Here is an 18896-nt window from a genome sequence, read left to right on the forward strand (position 1 = left end):
GAGCCAGACTGGGCAATAGAGACAGTCTGGATATTAGAGTAGACTGAATCATAGAGCTGGTGTGGGCACAATGTGCCTAATGGCCTCTGACTGCACCTTCATAATACTGTGATTACACGAGAACCACCATCACTCTACTCCCCCTCCCCACCAGCTCACCCACCCCCCACTATACGTACCACCTCACCCACCATCTCATCCGCCACTAGACCCACCCACCACCATACCTACCTACCACCTCAACCACCACCTCACTCTCACACCACCTGTCATCCCACCCACAGACCTCATCCACTTACTCATCCTGTCTTCCCCCATCCCCCAGCTATTCACTCATGCATTTATCATAAAATCACTTTTGAACATTTAAACTCCACATAAGCAGCTAATGTTGTAAGAAAGTGGGACCCTTGCCTCCACCCATCTTAATTTTCTAAAGTGGAGCTCTGCAACAGACTGTTCATTCTGCATTTCTGAAGAAGTCTGCATTAGATGATCCAGCTAAATATTCACTGTGGTGTCTGGACACAGAAAACTAGAAGCAGAGCAGCAAAGTTGATTGCTGCTTCCTGAAAGATCCAAGCCAGTAATGAAATCTTTAAATGACCTTTTAAGAAATTGTTTAATTTTTGTCTGGTCTCTTCACCTCCCCCCACCCCCACCCCCACCTTACTCTCTTGTACATTACCTAACATTACTTTCATTTACCCCAGTATGAAAGCAAACATCTCAGATGTCAGATTGATTTCCTGACAACACTTGTGATGGAGGGGTGGTCCAGAAAAATCACTGATTAATTATAGTAGCTGCCTTTGAGCAAGATAAAGAAGGTTAATTAGAGCAGACAGCCTGGGACCAAGTCCCACCTTCTCCAGGGATGGGTCATAACATATCTGAACAGGCTGATTACGGGGGGGCAAGTTGGTAGGCATTATTGCCTCGATAACAGTACCATCTGCCTAGCTTGCATTTTCTACCTGTATAATGAGGAGATGTCATGATCACAATAAAACAACAGCATATATTTATGTAGCACCTTTAGTGTAACAATATCTCCAAGCACTAGAGTATTATCAAAGAAAATTTGGTATCAAGCAACATAAGGTGATAGGTGATCAAAAGCTTGGACAAAACCATCAGTCTTAAGGAAAAGAGATATTGGAAAGTCACAAAGCTTTAGTTAAGAAATACTAGAACTTAGGTCTTAGGGAGCTGGAGCCTCGGCCATTATTGGCGATGTGATTAACATTGATGAATTGATCTTCATAGGTTTTGGGTTAGAGGAGGCTCTGCAGATAAGGGGATGAAATGCTAAGTGGGAATTGAAAACAGACAAGGCTACAGTTGTACAGTTGTAGTGTGTTGTTCAGTGGATGAATGGGTCTAAGCATGAGTTCAGATACAAGCAGCAGTGTTTTGGATATATCTCAACCTGGAGCTTTTGGCTGATCTCAATGTTTTCATAATAGCAATCCAGCCTGTGCTTCATTGCTAGCTTCTCATGTTAACTGTCTCCTCAGCATTCATTGCCATCTCACTCGAAAGAAAATACTGATGAGTCATTCTTTGGGAAGTATCTGGTAGAATGATTCAGCATAGAAGGAGGCTATTTGGTCCATGGCACTTGTGCTGAGAGCTCAAAACCCTAATCTTTGGGTAGAGAAACCACACAACGGTTTTTAGTAGCCAAATCCCTGATTCACAAAAAAATCAGTTAATTTAGGCTTTCTCACAGCACAACATCAAATATGGAATTGCTGGGAGTAGATTGGTAGTGACAGCATAATGTGGTTCCTAAGTATGTGCCAGTGAAATGTCTAACTGGTGATGACAATGAAGATGCGAAAGTAAAAGTGACATGTGAAGGTGTATAAAGATGCCCATTTTTGGTATGAACAGGGAATAAGGATGCTTGCTTATTTTTGATAGTTGTGTGTGAGCATCTCTGTTTGAATATGGTTGCATATAAATAATTGGAGAAGTATCATATGTAATCATATGTATTGTTTAATTAATTTGATGTTAAATTGATTCTAAATTCATGAAAATATAGACAAATAGGGATGTTAAGCGTGCATAGTTGGTGTAAATAACTATGAATATTACCAATCCTGTAATCTAAAATTGTGTGAATGAGCCGAACACAAGGGCACTACTTGGTATTTCTGTCTCAAAATGAATCATCTTACTCATAAGTGATATATGTTATCAATTTTTGTTCACAAATTTTGGAAGTGAAGTTTTTAAAATGATGTAATATTTTAAAAAGTAAATCGTAGATAAACAGTGGTTCGTAAGAGTTCGGTGAGCTGCTGTAAAACTTCAAACCCAATCTTGTCTTCACCTGCATTCCTTCCAGTTTACATGCTGTCAGCAATAGTTTAGCACCTATCACTTTTAGCTCAAGCATTTATCATTCTAAATAGCTCCAATTATTCCAGCAGCTGATTCCATCACATTGGATGAGATCCCTCTGGCAGGAATGTTTGAACTTAATGTTGCTCACAATTGTCGTTCTGGTTCAATAGTGGATTCAGTGGGATGTAACAAAAAAAAACTCTATTGGTTAAGTGATCAAAATTAACCCATTTATTAGCACTGATATATATATATATATATATCGCGTGGATATTAATCAGTAAATACATTAAGCAGTAAATTTATAAATTTAGCGGTACATGTATATTAAGCAGGAAATATATTTATGTCACAGTAAATTCATATATACTGCAATTAATATATTATATAAAGCAGTAAATATATATTGATGAGTCTCATGCCCTTCTGCCCATCAGGGACCGTGCTTTATAATGGCCAGTCTGGACAACTTAGGATTCCTGGCACTATTCATGAACCCAGTCCAAGATGAAGCCAGACAGCATCTAACACATGTATTAAGTTGTCAGCAAGTTTCATTGCCTTTTTACAGCCCCAAATCCCAGCCTGAGGTGAATTCCTATGCATTGGCCGAAGTCCCTGATATTAATAAAATACTGAATCTAAGATTACGTGCTATATGACAATTTCATGGTACTTTCAGTACTTTTCCAGACATTCCATTATACAGGAAAACATCTCCAGGTGGCTCTGTGTGAGACCCTAACAGGACAGATCTTTCAACTTAGTATCACATGGTCACCTCTCAGTCTAAACAGACTGTTTTTGCATTATGCCTGTTTTCCATGTATTTTTCCACTTTAGTTTAATTGCTCGTTGTTATGCCCCATTAACATTTAATGATTAACCAGCAACAGTCTGGTTTGAAGATATCAGTTTAAATCCTGCCACTACAATTGTCCAGAATTTTCAGAAAGTACCCCCTTCCCAAACACTACCCCGGTCGGTGCACAATGCACATGCACAACATAGGCTTTGAGGGTTAATTAAGAGGCTTCTCTTCTATAACCAATGTGACCCTGATATGCACTTTTCTACTTCCCTGAGTTCTTCTGTGGGGAGGCTATCTACCTGAGAGGAATGAAGGTTTGTAAAAGGTAAGATTCTGAATTGTCCTGATGAATGCAAAAACAGAAAGTTCAGACTCTCCAGAGTCCATTTTTGATAGATGCTCTATAGATTATTTACTTAAGGTGACCTTTAACCCATTGCAAGGAATGCCCAAGGAGGAGCATCATGTGTCAGGATAATGAAATGTCCAAGTAAAACTGCTTTTAATTTCACAGCCAAGCCAGAATCAGGACAGGCCTCTTACCAACTACATCTGTAAATATCAACTGTGGATAACCATTTAAAAATTGGATATAAGGCAAGATGATACAAATTCAAATATCCTGCACTTTTACAGGCAGCATTGGAAGAAATGTGTTGCCTTACATGTCAATAGGTACAAAAAGACAAGCAAGTAGCAGTAGTACTGGTCCCTCTATGTCAGGGTTCCATGATTTGTCACTTGAAGAATACAGTACAGTGTTAGATATTGTGATGAATATAACCCAAAATTATTCCTTTCACTTGTTGATATTTGTAATTGTCATATCTCTGGAAATGGAGCAACATATTATAACAATTTTCATTTATATTATGTTCTCATGAAGGAAGGCATTACAAGATACATTACAGAAGCATAAGCAACATTGATGCAAAACTGCAGAAGGAAACATTAGCAGCAGTTATGACTAAAAGTTTGATAAAAAGGAGGTAGGTTTTGAGAAGAAGGTGGAGAACAAGTAAGGTTGACCAGGCTAGGTAGAAGCCAGGCAGCCAAAGGTATAGATCCCAAAGATGGGTCCTAAAGAGGTTTGAGAGAAACAAACCAAAGAAATAGAATCCTCCAAAAAATTCAAACTTTATTTTTAAGTTGTATTCCATTTACTTGTCTTTTAACAAAAAATGACAGACTAAAGTCAAGAGGTGTATTCCATTGAGAATAAGGGCAGAAAACCGCAGGGTGCCTCTGTCCTTGAGATTGCCACAATCCTTTATTGAGTACCAGGGTTAATTTTCAGACTTGGTTTTCATTTCAACATGATTCTGTTCAATAGATTGGTAGCATTAACTTTTGGCTCAGCAACAATTTGAAGCACATTGTGATCTTTTTAATGGTCAACATGTCAGACCAATAACAGCAGGGAGTCTGGATGGTGGCACTTCTCATTCACTGTACTTCATTCCTTTTTATTCTATTTCTGTCCCTTTAATTTTTGTTTTGCTGATAGGTATCACACTCTTAACATAATGTTGCCAATATGCACAGGTAGGTATCATGCCGGGATGCTTATGTTGCAATGTGTTCCAGTTTTCTTTCAGGAAATTTGCTTTTATTTTATTATTTTTGGAAGTATGCACTGAACTGTCTGTTTCAACAATGGAGTTATAAATTTGGATTTCTCCTCCTGTTATATGGCTTTAACAATTAAAATTGGTAAACTTAAACTGGCAGTGGTCTGTTAATATTTCTCTCATTTACATCAAAGTGTTGTTCCATAGTATGGCAGCATCAAAGGAGGAAAGAAATGGTTAAGTGAAAAAGTTAAAAATAACCTTAAATCTGCATTTTGCCTCTAGGGTTACAATCTGGTACAAATGCAATGGTCTTGTGAGAAAAGTGTCTATAATCTTTTTTTAAAGATTAGTGTTAGTACAATGAGGGAATTGTAAAAGCTGTGCACATATTACATTGTGTGTAGTGAAGCACCATCTGGGACTGAATAAAAGTGTGTGTATTTGTGTCCACACCATCAGCACAGCTGATTTTATTAGTGACCTGCCTTAGGACATACTCTGGGAGAAGTAGGTGAGGCAGCTTATGGAGATATGGCTATTGCATCTTGACCTAATCTTTGCCTAGCAACAAGCATTGTGATAATGCATTATTTATGCAGTTAATTTCATCAAATACATTTTACTGTTTTTATAGACTGGTCAAGGACAATGCCGTTTAGCTTTACAGCCCAAGATAAGTATCATAAAATTGATGACCTGAGTGGGTTCCCAAACGGTAAAATTGAATCAAATATGAGATTGAACTGCTTTCAGTGTTATTTTGTACAGTTGTTCAAAAGCATAATGAAAAAACAAATAAAAAATATATTTCTGAATTATTTTTCATTCATTTTAATTATTTTTAGTAAGTGTGTTGTTTCATAATTTAAAGCAAGATTTTCCATAAACATTTGACAAGAAAAATAATATCACTTTCAATGGGTTGAATGTAATGTCATCCTAAGAGTCTTGTAGGTTTTGACAATGGTTGTGGAAATTCACCACAACCTATTCTAAGGGAATGGTCCCACTAAAGCCCACCATTAAATACAAAACATATTGGGGAAGAAAGGTACCTAATCGCCAGGATCTGATCAGGTGTACCCTAGAACTCTATGGGAGGTGGGAAGTGATTGCTGGGCTTTTTGCTGAGATATTTGTATCATCGATAGTCACAGGTGAGGTACCAGAAGATTGGAGGTTGGCTTATGTGGTGCCACTGTTTTAAAAAGGTGGTAAGACAAGCCAGAGAACTATAGACCATTGAGCCTGAAGTCGGTGGTAGGCAAGTTGTTGGAGGGAATCCTGAGGGACAGGATGTACATGTATTCAGAAAGGCAAGGACTGGTTAGGGATAGTCAACATTGCTTTGTGTGTGGGAAATCATGTCTCACAAACTTGATAGGGTTTTTTAAAGAAGTAACATAGAACATAGAACATAGAACAATACAGCACAGAACAGGCCCTTCGGCCCACGAAGTTGTGCCGAACATTTGTCCTAGCTTAAGCACCCATCCATGGACCTATGCAATTGCCGCTTAAAGGTCGCCAATGATTCTGACTCTGCCACTCCCACAGGCAGCACATTCCATGCCCCCACCACTCTCTGGGTAAAGAACCTACCCCTGACATCCCCCCTATACCTTCCACCCTTCACCTTAAATTTATGTCCCCTTGTAACACTCTGTTGTACCCGGGGAAAAAGTTTCTGACTGTCTACTCTATCTATTCCTCTGATCATCTTATAAACCTCTATGAAGTCACCCCTCATCCTTCGCCGTTCCAATGAGAAAAGGCCTAGCACTCTCAACCTATCTTCGTACAACCTATTCTCCATTCCAGGCAACATCCTGGTAAATCTTCTCTGCACCATCTCCAAAGCTTCCACATCTTTCCTAAAGTGAGGCGACCAGAACTGCACATAGTACTCCAAATGTGGCCTAACCAAGGTGTGCAAAGAGGATTGATGAGGGCAGAGTGGTAGACGTGATCTATCTGGACTTCAGTAAGGCTTTCGACAAGGTTCCCCATGGGAGACTGGTTAGCAAGGTTAGATCTCATGGAATACAGTGAGAACTAGCCATTTGGATACAGAACTGGCTCAAAGGTAGAAGACAGAGGGAGGTGGTGGAGGGTTGTTTTTTCAAACTGGAGGCCTGTGACCAGTGGAATGCCACAAGGATTGGTGCTGGGTCCACTACTTTTTGTCATTTATATAAATGATTTGGAGTGAGCTTAAGAGGTATAATTATTTAGTTTGAGGAGAAAGTGAGGTCTGCAGATGCTGGAGATCAGAGCTGAAAATGTGTTGCTGGAAAAGCGCAGCAGGTCAGGCAGCATCCAGGGAACAGGAGAATCGACGTTTCGGGCATAAGCCCTTCTTCAGGAATGAGGAAAGTTTGTCCAGCAGGCTAAGATAAAAGGTAGGGAGGAGGGATTTGGGGAAGGGCGTCGGAAATGTGATAGGTGGAAAGAGGTCAAGGTGAGGGTGATAGGTCAGACTGGGGTGGGGGCGGAGAGGTCAGGAAGAAGATTGCAGGTTAGGAAGGTGGTGCTGAATTCGATGGATTTGACTGAGACAAGGTGGGGGGAGGGGAAATGAGGAAACTGGTGAAATCCGAGTTCATCCCTTGTGGTTGGAGGGTTCCTAGGCAGAAGATGAGGCGCTCTTCCTCCAACCGTCATGTTGTTGTGGTCTGGCGATGGAGGAGTCCAAAGACCTGCATATTCTTGGTGGAGTGGGAGGGGGAGTTGAAGTGTTGAGCCACAGGGTGGTTGGGTTGCCTTAGAGAGGTTTATAAAATCATGAGGGACATGGATAGGATAAATAGACAAAGTATTTTCCTTGGGGTGGGGGGGTCCAGACAAGAAGACATAGGTTTAGGGTGAGATGGGAAAGATATAAAAGAGACATAAAGGGCAACGTTTTCATGCAGAGGGTGGTACATGTATGGAATGAGCTGCCAGAGAAGTGGTGGAGGCTAGTACAATTGCAACATTTAAAAGACATCTGGATGGGTATTTGAATAGGAAGGGTTTGGAGAGATATCGACCAGATGCTGGCAGGTGGAACTAGATTGGGTTGGGACATCTGGTCGGCATGGACGGGTTGGACCAAAGGGTCTGTTTCCGTGCTGTACATCTCTTTGACTCTAAAACTACAAGTACATTGGATATCAGAGTTCAAAGGGTGTTTGGATAGGATAGAATGGAATTGAAATCAGGGCTGTGTACTTTATGGAGAAATTACAACACAAATAAATGACTAGTATTTTCATGGGAAAACTGAGGTTTAAAGATGTGGCAGACATTTTTAAAATTTATACCATTTAATATTCAATCCACATCAAATAGAGCACAGGCATACTGTGGAATTAGATTGGTGATCTAACATGGGCGTACATACCAGGCCGACATGTCGGATCTTCTCCTGAAAGTAGCCTCATACTTGCTTGGTCTCCATTCTGATCACTTTCCAGTTCAGAACAAAGTTTTGGAAAATCCCTTTTTTTTGGATATCCCTGTTTACGAAGCTCCTCGGAACTTTCTGTATTTAACTGTTTCTTTGACACTTTCCCAATATTGATCACCATTTAATAGCTGGTGGATACTGCTCTGTCGGTACGTGGAGAAATATATAGGACTGCACTGTCATTTACTGAGAGCATCACCAAAGCAAACAGGATTTCATGGACCAGTTAAATATCCCTCAAGTCCTAAGAGCAGTAACACTGACTCTGAGATAACAGGCTGCGAATTTACTTCAAGTTCCTACTTTAAAAACCTAAGTACTACATTTAGAGTCTCACGTCAGTGGAAGATTGAGGGGGTTCTGCATTACCTTTGTTGGTGGTTGAGGAAGAGCAATGTGAGGTGGTGTTTTTGAGATGAGTTGTTAAACCAAGGCCACAATTGCTCTGTTGAGTGGATTTTAAACATCCCAAAGCAGTAATCAATGAACAGATTCTTTTTGGCCAATATTTATCCCTCAACCGACATATTAAAAATAAATGATCACGTTGCTACTTGTGAAACCTGCACATTGGCTGCTGCAGTTCATAAGTTAGAATAGTGACTATACTTCAAAAAGTATTTCATTGGCGATAAAACACTTTGAGACATCCTGAGAAAAAGCAGACACTGCCTAACTGACATTCATTCCTTTTTATGTTTTTAAAGGGGAACATGTAAATAGATTTTCATCTTTACCGGGCAGTGGACAGAGAAGAAAGATGGGTAGGAGGATTATGTGCTGATTGTTGAGCCCATCCAATTTTCCTTATATTTATATTGATGGTAAGAAAATCAAGCACATTCCATTACAAATACGCGATTCCCCTTTACCTAATTTTCCTTCACATGTTTCCCTGAGGCTGTGCCTAATATCCAAGTGGTAAAGATAAAAATGTACCTCAATGTCATTAAATTGTGTTTGTGTTTATATTTACAAAGTAGGTATCCTATCACTTCTACCCAAAGGGTCACTTTGCAAACCTTGCAATGTTCCTGCCCCCACTCCATGCCCCCACTATTCTGCCATATCAACAAGGAGTGCAAATAATCATACAGTTTTTTTCCTACTCCTTTGCTTCTCATCATTCATCAGCCTCTGCAATTTCTTTTAGTTTTAACTTTTGTATTTTTGCAATGATCTAATGCAAAACTTGTGTCCTTCAGCAATTCGATCCTTCACTTGGAAACTGACTTCAAAATGAGCACAAAATCTCATCTTAAAACTGAACAGTGTACTTCCCTGATAGTCAACTCACTGATACCAGTCACTTTCCTACTAACTCCAAGCAGCTGCTATAACCTTCAGTTATTTTTGGCTTTTTACAGACTATGAAATTAAAGGCCCACCCCCTACCCTATGCATGGCTCATGTGAGCTGTGGTCCTGATCCATCAATGGATATTTAATTGAGCTGGCCTTGTAAATCCTGGAGGACCAACCCTGTAGAGTATCAGCTGCTGCAAGTCTCAGCTTAGATGAAAAACAAAAATTTAGGCAAATAGCTCAATTGAATTTCACAATTCCACGCAACAATATTCAGCTCAGACTAGCTTCCCATACTGTGCCCATATGAATGATTTCACATCAGAAATGCTGGTGACGTCTGTGATTGAGATTGCTCACTTTGCGTAAGATGGTGGTTGATGTTTAAATTGAATGGCAAAGCAGGAAAACAGACATTGTTTCTCATCTACAATGAGATTTGCTACTCCACCAAAATAAGTGGAAGATTGCTTTAATATGTCCTGTGATTTTATGTTCAGTACTTTTGACTCCTCTGTGTGAAATCTCACGTACTTTCAATTTGTTAAAAATTTATCTTGGCATCCATCTGCGAGACAGAACAGTTTACTCAATAATAGAAGAACAAGGAAGTTGAACAGTATTAAGTGTAACCTCACTGGAAAGTGAGAACATATGTGTCCTTCTTAGGCCAGCTTCATCCCATGGAGGCCTGCATTTTTCAAAGAAAGCCACAACTGTAGTGTGTTCTGTCAGGAAAGGTGGAGAATTATTTGAGTGATTTGACAAAGAGATCATTAGGATGTGAAAGGAATAAGTTGGGAAGAGGGTGTAATGCAAGGAAACTGCTGAGCTATTGGCAAAAAAAAAGAATCTTCAAAAATAGCGTAACTGCATTGAGTTGTGTAACAATGGATACAATTTTAGTGAGAAAGGAAAAAAAGCTGCATTTGTACAGCACTTATTATGACCATAGGGCATCCCAAATATTGTACAGCCAATTAAACACTTCTCCTCCTCGTGCCTGTCTTGTAATGTAGGAACAGTGACAGCCTGTTTGCATATGACAAGTAACCACAAGTGGGATAAATGATCAGATGATCTGCTTATTAATGATAAAGATCCAGTTAATGTCTTAATGTCCAGTTGAAAGGCAGCTCCTTCATTAGAGCAGTACTCTCTCAACGAAGTATCAGCTTTGATGTCCAGAAATTGACCTTTAACCAAAAACCTCCTGATTCAGATGTGAGATTACTGCAACTGAGCCAAGCCTGAGAAGTTAATTCAAAGTGACTTATTTAGCAGTACTGAGTGTCAGATCCTATCAATGAAGTTAGAACTGTCCAAGACAACAAGTAATGATAATCTAAAGTGGCAAGGCAGAGTACCAGAAGTGCCTAACAAGATAACTCGTGGATTGCACTGGAAAAAGCAGGAATGCTATACAATCAAAACCTCTACACAAACAACCAAAAACTGCAATTGCTGGAAAGATTCAGCAGGTCTGTCAGCTTCTGTGGAGAGAAATCAGAGTTAATGTTTTGTACACTCTGAGGAAGGTCTGAGGAAGGATCACTGAATCTAAAATGTTAACTCTGATTTCTCTCCACAGAAGCTGTCAGACCTGCTGAGCTTTTACAGCAATTTCTGCTTTTGTTTCTGAATTCCAGCAAGCTGAATGACTAAAGAAATTGAGGGTTTGGTTAAGAAAAAGAAGGAAGCATATGTCAGATACAGACAGAATAGATCGAGTGAATCCTTAGAAGAGTATAAAGAAAGTAGGAGTATACTTAAGAGGGAAATCAGGAGGGCAAAACGAGGACATGAGATAGCTTTGGCAAATAGAATTAAGGAGAATTCAAAGGGTTTTTACAAATATATTAAGGACAAAAGGGTAACTAAGGACAGAATAGGGCCCCTCAAAGATCAGCAAGGCGGCCTTTGTGTGGAGCCACAGAAAATGGGGGAGATACTAAATGAATATTTTGCATCAGTATTTACTGTGGAAAAGGATATAGAAGATAAAGACGGTAGGGAAATAGATGGTGACATCTTGCAAAATGTCCATATTACAGAGGAGGAAATGCTGGATGTCTTGAAATGGTTAAAAGTGGATAAATCCCCAGGACCTGATCAGGTGTACCTGAGAACTCTGTGGGAAGGTAGAGAAGTGATTGCTGGGCCTCTTGCTGAGATATTTGTAACATCGATAGTCACAGCTGAGGTGCCGGAAGACTGGAGGTTGGCAAATGTGATGCCACTGTTTAAGAAGGGTGAGAAAGACTAGCCAGGAAACTAAAGACCAGTGAGCCTGACCTCGGTGGTGGACAAGTTATTGGAGGGAATCCTGAGGGACAGGATGTACATGTATTTGGAAAGGCAAGGACTGATTCGGGATAGTCAACATGGCTTTGTGCATGGGAAATCATGTCTCAAAAAGTTGATTGAGTTTTTTGAAGAAGTAACAAAGAAGATTGATGAGGGCAGAGCAGTAGATTTGATCCATATGGACTTCAGTAAGGCATTCGACAAGGTTCCCCATGGGAGACTGATCAGCAAGGTTAGGTCTCATGGAATACAGGGAGAACTAGCCATTTGGATACAGAATTGGCTCAAAGGTAGAAGAGGGTGGTGGTGGAGGGTTGTTTTTCAGACTGGAGGCCTGTGACGAGTGGAGTGCCACAAGGATCGGTACTGGACCCTCTACATTTTATCATTTACATAAATGATTTGGATATGAGCATAAGAGGTACAGTTAGTAAGTTTGCAGATGACAACAAAATTAGAGGTGTAGTGGACAGCAAAGAGGGTTACCTCAGATTACAACAGGATCTGGACCAGATGGGCAAATGGGCTGAGAAGTGGCAGATGGAGTTTAATTCAGATAAATGCGAGGTGCTGCATTTTGGGAAAGCAAGTCTTAGCAGGACTTATACACTTAATGGTAAGGTCCTAGGGAGTGTCACTGAACAAAGAGACCTTGGAGTGCAGGTTCATAGCTCCTTGAAAGTGGAGTCGCAGGTAGATAGGATAGTGAAGAAGGTGTTTGGTATGCTTTCCTTTATTGGTCAGAGTATTGAGTACAGGAGTTGGGAGGTCATGTTGCGGCTGTACAGGACATTGGTTAGGCCACTGTTGGAATATGGTATGCAGTTCTGGTCACCTTCCTATTGGAAAGATGTTGAGAAACTTGAAAGGGTTCAGAAAAGATTTACAAGGATGTTACCAGGGGTGGAGGATCTGAGCTACAGGGAGAGGCTGAACAGACTGGGGCTGTTTTCCATGGAGCGTTGTAGACTGAGGGATGACCTTACAGAGGTTTACAAAATTATGAGGGACATGGGTAGGATAAATAGACAAAGTCTTTTCCCTGGGGTCAGGGAGTCCAGAACTAGAGGGCATAGGTTGAGGGTGAAAGGGGAAAGATATAAAAGAGACCTAAGGGGCTATGTTTTCACGCAGAGGGTGGTATGTGTATGGAATGAGCTGCTAGAGGATGTGGTGGAGACTGCTACAATTGCAACATTTAAGAGGCATTTGGAGAGGTATATGAATAGGAAGGGTTTGGAGTGACTAGGGCCGGGTGCTGGCAGGTGGGACTAGATTGGGATGGGATATCTGGTCGGCATGGACGGGTTGGACCGAAGGGTCTGTTTCCATGCTGTACATCTCTATGATTCTATGATCCGCAGTTCTTTCGGTTTAAAATTGGTATCAAAACTTCTGCGCCTTAGTTTCTATGTTAATCAACAATTATCCAGATGGGAACAGACACACATGAAATATTTCAGTAGCAAATGTCCACTCTATCAACGAGATACATCTTTCCTTCATCACAGTAAACATTGGGTGATTTTTTTTTTAATGCTTTGCATTATATCATTTAAAATTAGTTGTTCTTTTGAGTATTCAGTGTTTATTATGTAAATAAACACTCATATTTCCACAGAACAACTTAGCATGATTGAATATTATTATACTCAACATGGTTTTGTATTCATCTTTACTGAAATTTGACATTTGATGTAACTTTCACCTCGCTTTTTAAAGTGCAGAAAAAATGATGATGATGGCAGATGGCTGAGAATATTCAGATGGAGATTATTCACCCACTCTGAACCACAAAAACATTTTACGTTATGTTTAGTAATATTTGTGCATATGAGTTTTATTTCTTAATCATTTGTATTCACCTTTTATTGTCATCAGTAAAAGCAGGCATGGATCAAAGGAAATGCTGGGGTCATTGGACTCACGATGATAAGATGCATAGATAGAATGAATAGCCAGAGACTTTCTTCCCAGGGAATATTCCAATGCAGCTGCTTTGAACCAATTGCTCTCAAAATCTGGATGGTCATTCTGGTCCCAGAGAGCATGGATGGAGAAAGACCAATGAGCAACCATTCGAGTTGATAGGGTATGCACCTCAATTTCTAGACTTCGCTCATACATTTGGTGATGTGAGCTATAATGTTAAAATGTGAGCCCTGTAGACAGCTGAACTGCCTGAGTCAGAAGACTGGACCTGAAGCTTAAAGTGGAGATGCATTTTTCTAAGCCCAAACCGGCGAATGAACTCTGTTCAGCTGGGGAAGGGACAGAACATTTCCTGCTGAGGGAAGGTGGGCTCAGATCCAGGTATGCGGCTGAAAGCGTCAAACAGTGGTATTGGGTCAAAAATGACCATGCCTACTTCCAGGTTTAACCCAGTAGATTTTGCAGGGAAGCAGGGGACCTCCATGCAGCTGGAAAGAGGCAATTACCTCAGGATTTATCCCAACACCTGGCTTTAAAAGCTAGCTCTTGAGCTGTTTAGAATCTCGAGGCTCAGTGAGACAATGAAGAATACTTCTTCTGTGAAAGTAATAATGATATAGGGAAACTTTAAGATAGTGAAACTGAATAACTCCAACCATGTGCCAGTGAGTGACTGTTCCTTTGAATTCTTCTGATATAATCCACTTATTTCTCAGCAACCTCTTTAAAATCAATCCATCTGCCGTGCACCTCACTCTTCTCAGGCTTGCTGTATCTTGCTGGTGCCGATCTCCCATCACTGCCTGGGAAAAGCTAGTACGGCTCCATATTGCACTTAGGTGAGAAACTAGAGGAGTAGCTCCAACAGTACCAACTGTAGGTGGAGCAGCAGCATTGCCAAACCAGCAGCCTTCCCCTGCGCCACGTGGATTTTGACAGAACAAAGAGGATTGACACAGTGGTGTTCCGCAGGGATCAGTTCTGAGACCTCTACTCTTTGTGATTTTTATAAATGACTTGGATGAGGAAGCGGAAGGGTGGGTTAGTAAATTTTCTGATGATATGAAAGTTGATGGAGTGATAGATGGTGTGGAGGGCTGTAGAAGGTTGCAACGGGACATTGACAGGACGCAGAACTGGGCTGATAAGTGGCAGATGGAATTCAACCTGGAAAAGTGTGAAGTGATTCACTTTGGAAAGTCGAATTTGAATACAGAATACAAGGTTAAAGGCAGTGTGGAGGTACAGAGGGATCTTGAGGTTCATGTCCAGGTTCTGTGAATTGCTGTGGACAGCTCTGCCTAATAGCCAAGGCATACTGGGTGTTTTTTGCCATCCCATTATGTGGTGGAATTATTAGTTTAAAATCTCACAGAACACATATTTATTAATATTTGGGAGTGGGAATGATGCCAAAGGGAAAAGGAGCAAGCAAACAGAAGCAGGGAGGACACTCCCTTGTAGCACCAGGCATGCCAGAGACTGCAGCAACAGCAGCCTCTCCGGACACCCCAGGGACCTGACAGACTCACAGGAATTGGCTGTGGCGATGGAGAGACTTACCTTGAAAGTTGTGGCTGCGATTGTGGAAATCCGTGGGAAGATTCGTGACCAGGTCCAACCTATTGCATCCATGCTGAAGAAGCATGAGCAGGAAATCCAGGGCCTTGGGGAGCAGCTGGAGGAGGTGGAGGGTTGAACTAAAGCCTCGGAAGCTGTGATGGAGTCCTCATCCAGTCAGATCCAGGTGCTGGAGCGAGAGGTGCGGGCGTTGCGAATCCATATCGATGACCTCGAAATCGAGATCGGAGGATAAATCTCCGAATTGTCGGGCTCCCTGAAGGTGAGGACGGTGAGCAGCCAGTCAGCTTCTTTGAAAGCTGGCTGCCGGAGTATTTGGGCCTTCACATCAAGTCCAGCAGGCTACAGATTGAAAGGGCATATCGGGTTACAGTGCACAGGTCAGGGCCAGTGTAGCGTCCCCGCCCGGTCCTAGTGCGCTTCCATTCATATAAGGTCAAGCAAAAAGTACTAGAAGCCTCTCGATTACTGGGAAATGATCTGCAGGCACTTCTATACAAGGGGCCAAAAATCATGTTTTTCCAGGATTTCTCAGCAGCTTTAATTCGAAAGAGGAAGTCCTTCGACGAAGTTTCAAAGAGGCTGAGGAACCTGGGCATCCAGTACTCCATGAGGTGCCCCGCAGTGCTCCGTTTCAGCCACGACGACTCAGTTTAAACATTTCACTCAACGGATAAAGCTAAAAACTTTGTAGACACTTTAAATAGACAGAAAGGCCTGAAGAATACAGTTAACGTTTGTTCTCTTTTCCTACTTTGCCCCATGTTTACTCTTCCTTTTTCTATTCCTTTCTTTCTCCCTAATAATTTCTTTTCTGGAAAGGGGGAAGAAAAACTTGGAATAAGTTGTTCTTTTTTTATATATAACTGGATTTTCTGATGGGAAATTTTGTGGATGTTTTTAGTTGTCTCACCCTTATGTTTTGTTTGTCCTGTTTCTCTTTTAGTCACAAGTAGGGGTGACATGAAACCAGGAATGGGTGGAGTGCTCATCCTGACTTTGTCTTTTTTCTGTTGATTTAAGGATAATCTCAGGATAGATCGAGTGAATCCTGAGAAGAGTATAAAGAAAGTAGGAGTATACTTAAGAGGGAAATCAGGAGGGCAAAACGAGGACATGAGATAGCTTTGGCAAATAGAATTAAGGAGAATCCAAAGGGCTTTTACATTATATTAAGGACAAAAGGGTAACTAGGGAGAGAATAGAGCCCCTCAAAGATCAGCAAGGCGGCCTTTGTGTGGAGCCACAGAAAATGGGGGAGATACTAAACGAATATTTTGCATCAGTATTTACTGTGGAAAAGGATATGGAAGATATAGACTGTATGGAAATAGATGGTGACATCTTGCAAAATATCCATATTACAGAGGAGGAAGTGCTGGATGTTTTGAAACAGGTAAAGGTGGATAAATCCCCAGGACCTGATCTGTGGAAAGCTAGAGAAGTGATTGCTGGGCCTCTTGCTGAGATATTTGCATCATCGATAGTCATAGGTGCGATGCCGGAAGACTGGAGGTTGGCAAACGTGGTGCCACTGTTTAAGAAGGGTGGTAAAGACAAGCCAGGGAACTATAGACCGGTGAGCCTGACCTTGGTGGTGGGCAAGATGTTGGAGGGAATCCTGAGGGACAGGAGGTACATGTATTTGGAAAAGCAAGGACTGATTAGGGATAGTCAACATGGCTTCGTGTGTGGGAAATCATGTCTCACAAACTTGATTGAGTTTTTTGAAGAAGTAACAAAGAAGATTGATGAGGGCAGAGCAGTAGATGTGATCTATATGGACTTCAGTAAGGCATTCGACAAGGTTCCCCATGGGACACTGATTAGCAAGGGTAGATCTCATGGAATACAGGGAAAACTAGCCATTTGGTTACAGAACTGGATCAAAGGTAGAAGACAGAGGGTGGTGGTGGAGGGTTGTTTTTCAGACTGGAGGCCTGTGACCAGTGGAATGCCTCAAGGATTGGTGCTGGGTCCTCTACTTTTTGTCATTTACATAAATGATTTGGATGCGAGCATACGAGGTACAGTTAGTAAGTTTGCAGATGACACCAAAATTGGAGGTGTAGTGGACAGCAAAGAGGGTTACCTCAGATTACAACAGGATCTGGACCAGATGGGCCAATGGGCTGAGAAGTGGCAAATGGAGTTTAATTCAGATAAATGCAAGGTGCTGCATTTTGGGAAAGCAAATCTTAGCAGGACTTATACACTTAATCGTAAGATCCTAGGGAGTGTTTGTTAACAAAGAGACCTTGGAGTGCAGGTTCATAGCTCCTTGAAAGTGGAGTCGCAGGTAGATAGGATAGTGAAGAGGGCGTTTGGTATGCTTTCCTTTATTGGTCAGAGTATTGAGTACAGGAGTTGGGAGGTCATGTTGCGGCTGTACAGGACATTGGTTAGGCCACTGTTGGAATATTGCGTGCAGTTCTGGTCACCTTTCTATCGGAAAGATGTTGTGAAACTTGAAAAGGTTCAGAAAAGATTTACAAGGATGTTGCCAGGGTTGGAGGATTAAAGCTACAGGGAGAGGCTGAACAGGCTGGGGCTGTTTTCCCCGCAGCGTCGGAGGCTGAGAGGTGACTTTATAGAGGTTTAAAAATTATGAGGGGCATGGATAGGATAAATAGACAAAGTCTTTTCCCTGGGGTCGGGGAGACCAGAACTAGAGGGCATAGGTTGATTTTGAGAAGGGTAAGATATAAAAGAGACGTAAGGGGTATCTTTTTCACGCAGAGGGTGGTACGTGTATGGAATGAGCTGCCAGAGGAAGTGGTGGAGGCTGGTACAATTGCAACATTTAAGAGGCATTTGGATGGGTATATGAATAGGAAGGGTTTGGAGGGATATGGGCTGGGTGCTGGCAGGTGGGACTAGATTGGGTTGGAATATCTGGTTGGCATGGGTGGGTTGGACCGAGGGGTCTGTTTCCATGCTATACATCTCTATGACTATGACTATCTCCTTGTTTTTTTTCTGGCCTAAGGCTGGGGCACAGTCCGAGTTTGAAGGAGCTGTGAAGGAAGGGATGGGTAGGGTGAGTGCAGGGCAGGGGGAAGAATCTTCCATTCAAGGCTTTATATTTGGTTTTCTTTGTTGTTTTTTGGTCGTAATAGTTGTTTGTAGTTATGATAGAGTAGTTTTTGTATACATAATTCTTCAACTCTATGAGTGTTTATTTACTTGTGCTCGGCACTTTGTAAACAGGGTTCCCCATCCTAGGGGTTCAAGGGTCTCTGAAAGGGGATATGTCTCAGTGTCTTATTAAATGGTGCACCTGGAATATCAAGGGAAGTAATTTGCCTGTTAAAAGCCTTAAGAGGGAAAGGGTTGATATCACTTTGTTGCAGGAAACCCATCTTGGTGATGGGGAACACCTGAAGTTACAACAGAGAGGGGGTTATGACTGAGTATTCTTTTCATCCTTCACTACTAAAAGTAGGGGAGTGGCAGTGCTTATCCAGAAAAATCTTCCATTCACATTATTAGAGCAGGTGAAAGATGAGCAGGGATGGTTTATGATACCTAAAGCCCTGATACATGGGGAGGAATATGGCATTTTAAATGCCTACAGT

Source organism: Chiloscyllium plagiosum, unplaced genomic scaffold (assembly GCF_037043375.1).
Source record: "Chiloscyllium plagiosum isolate Xiang-an unplaced genomic scaffold, Cpla_swu_hap1 HiC_scaffold_5, whole genome shotgun sequence".
Classification (NCBI taxonomy): Eukaryota; Metazoa; Chordata; class Chondrichthyes; order Orectolobiformes; family Hemiscylliidae; genus Chiloscyllium; species Chiloscyllium plagiosum.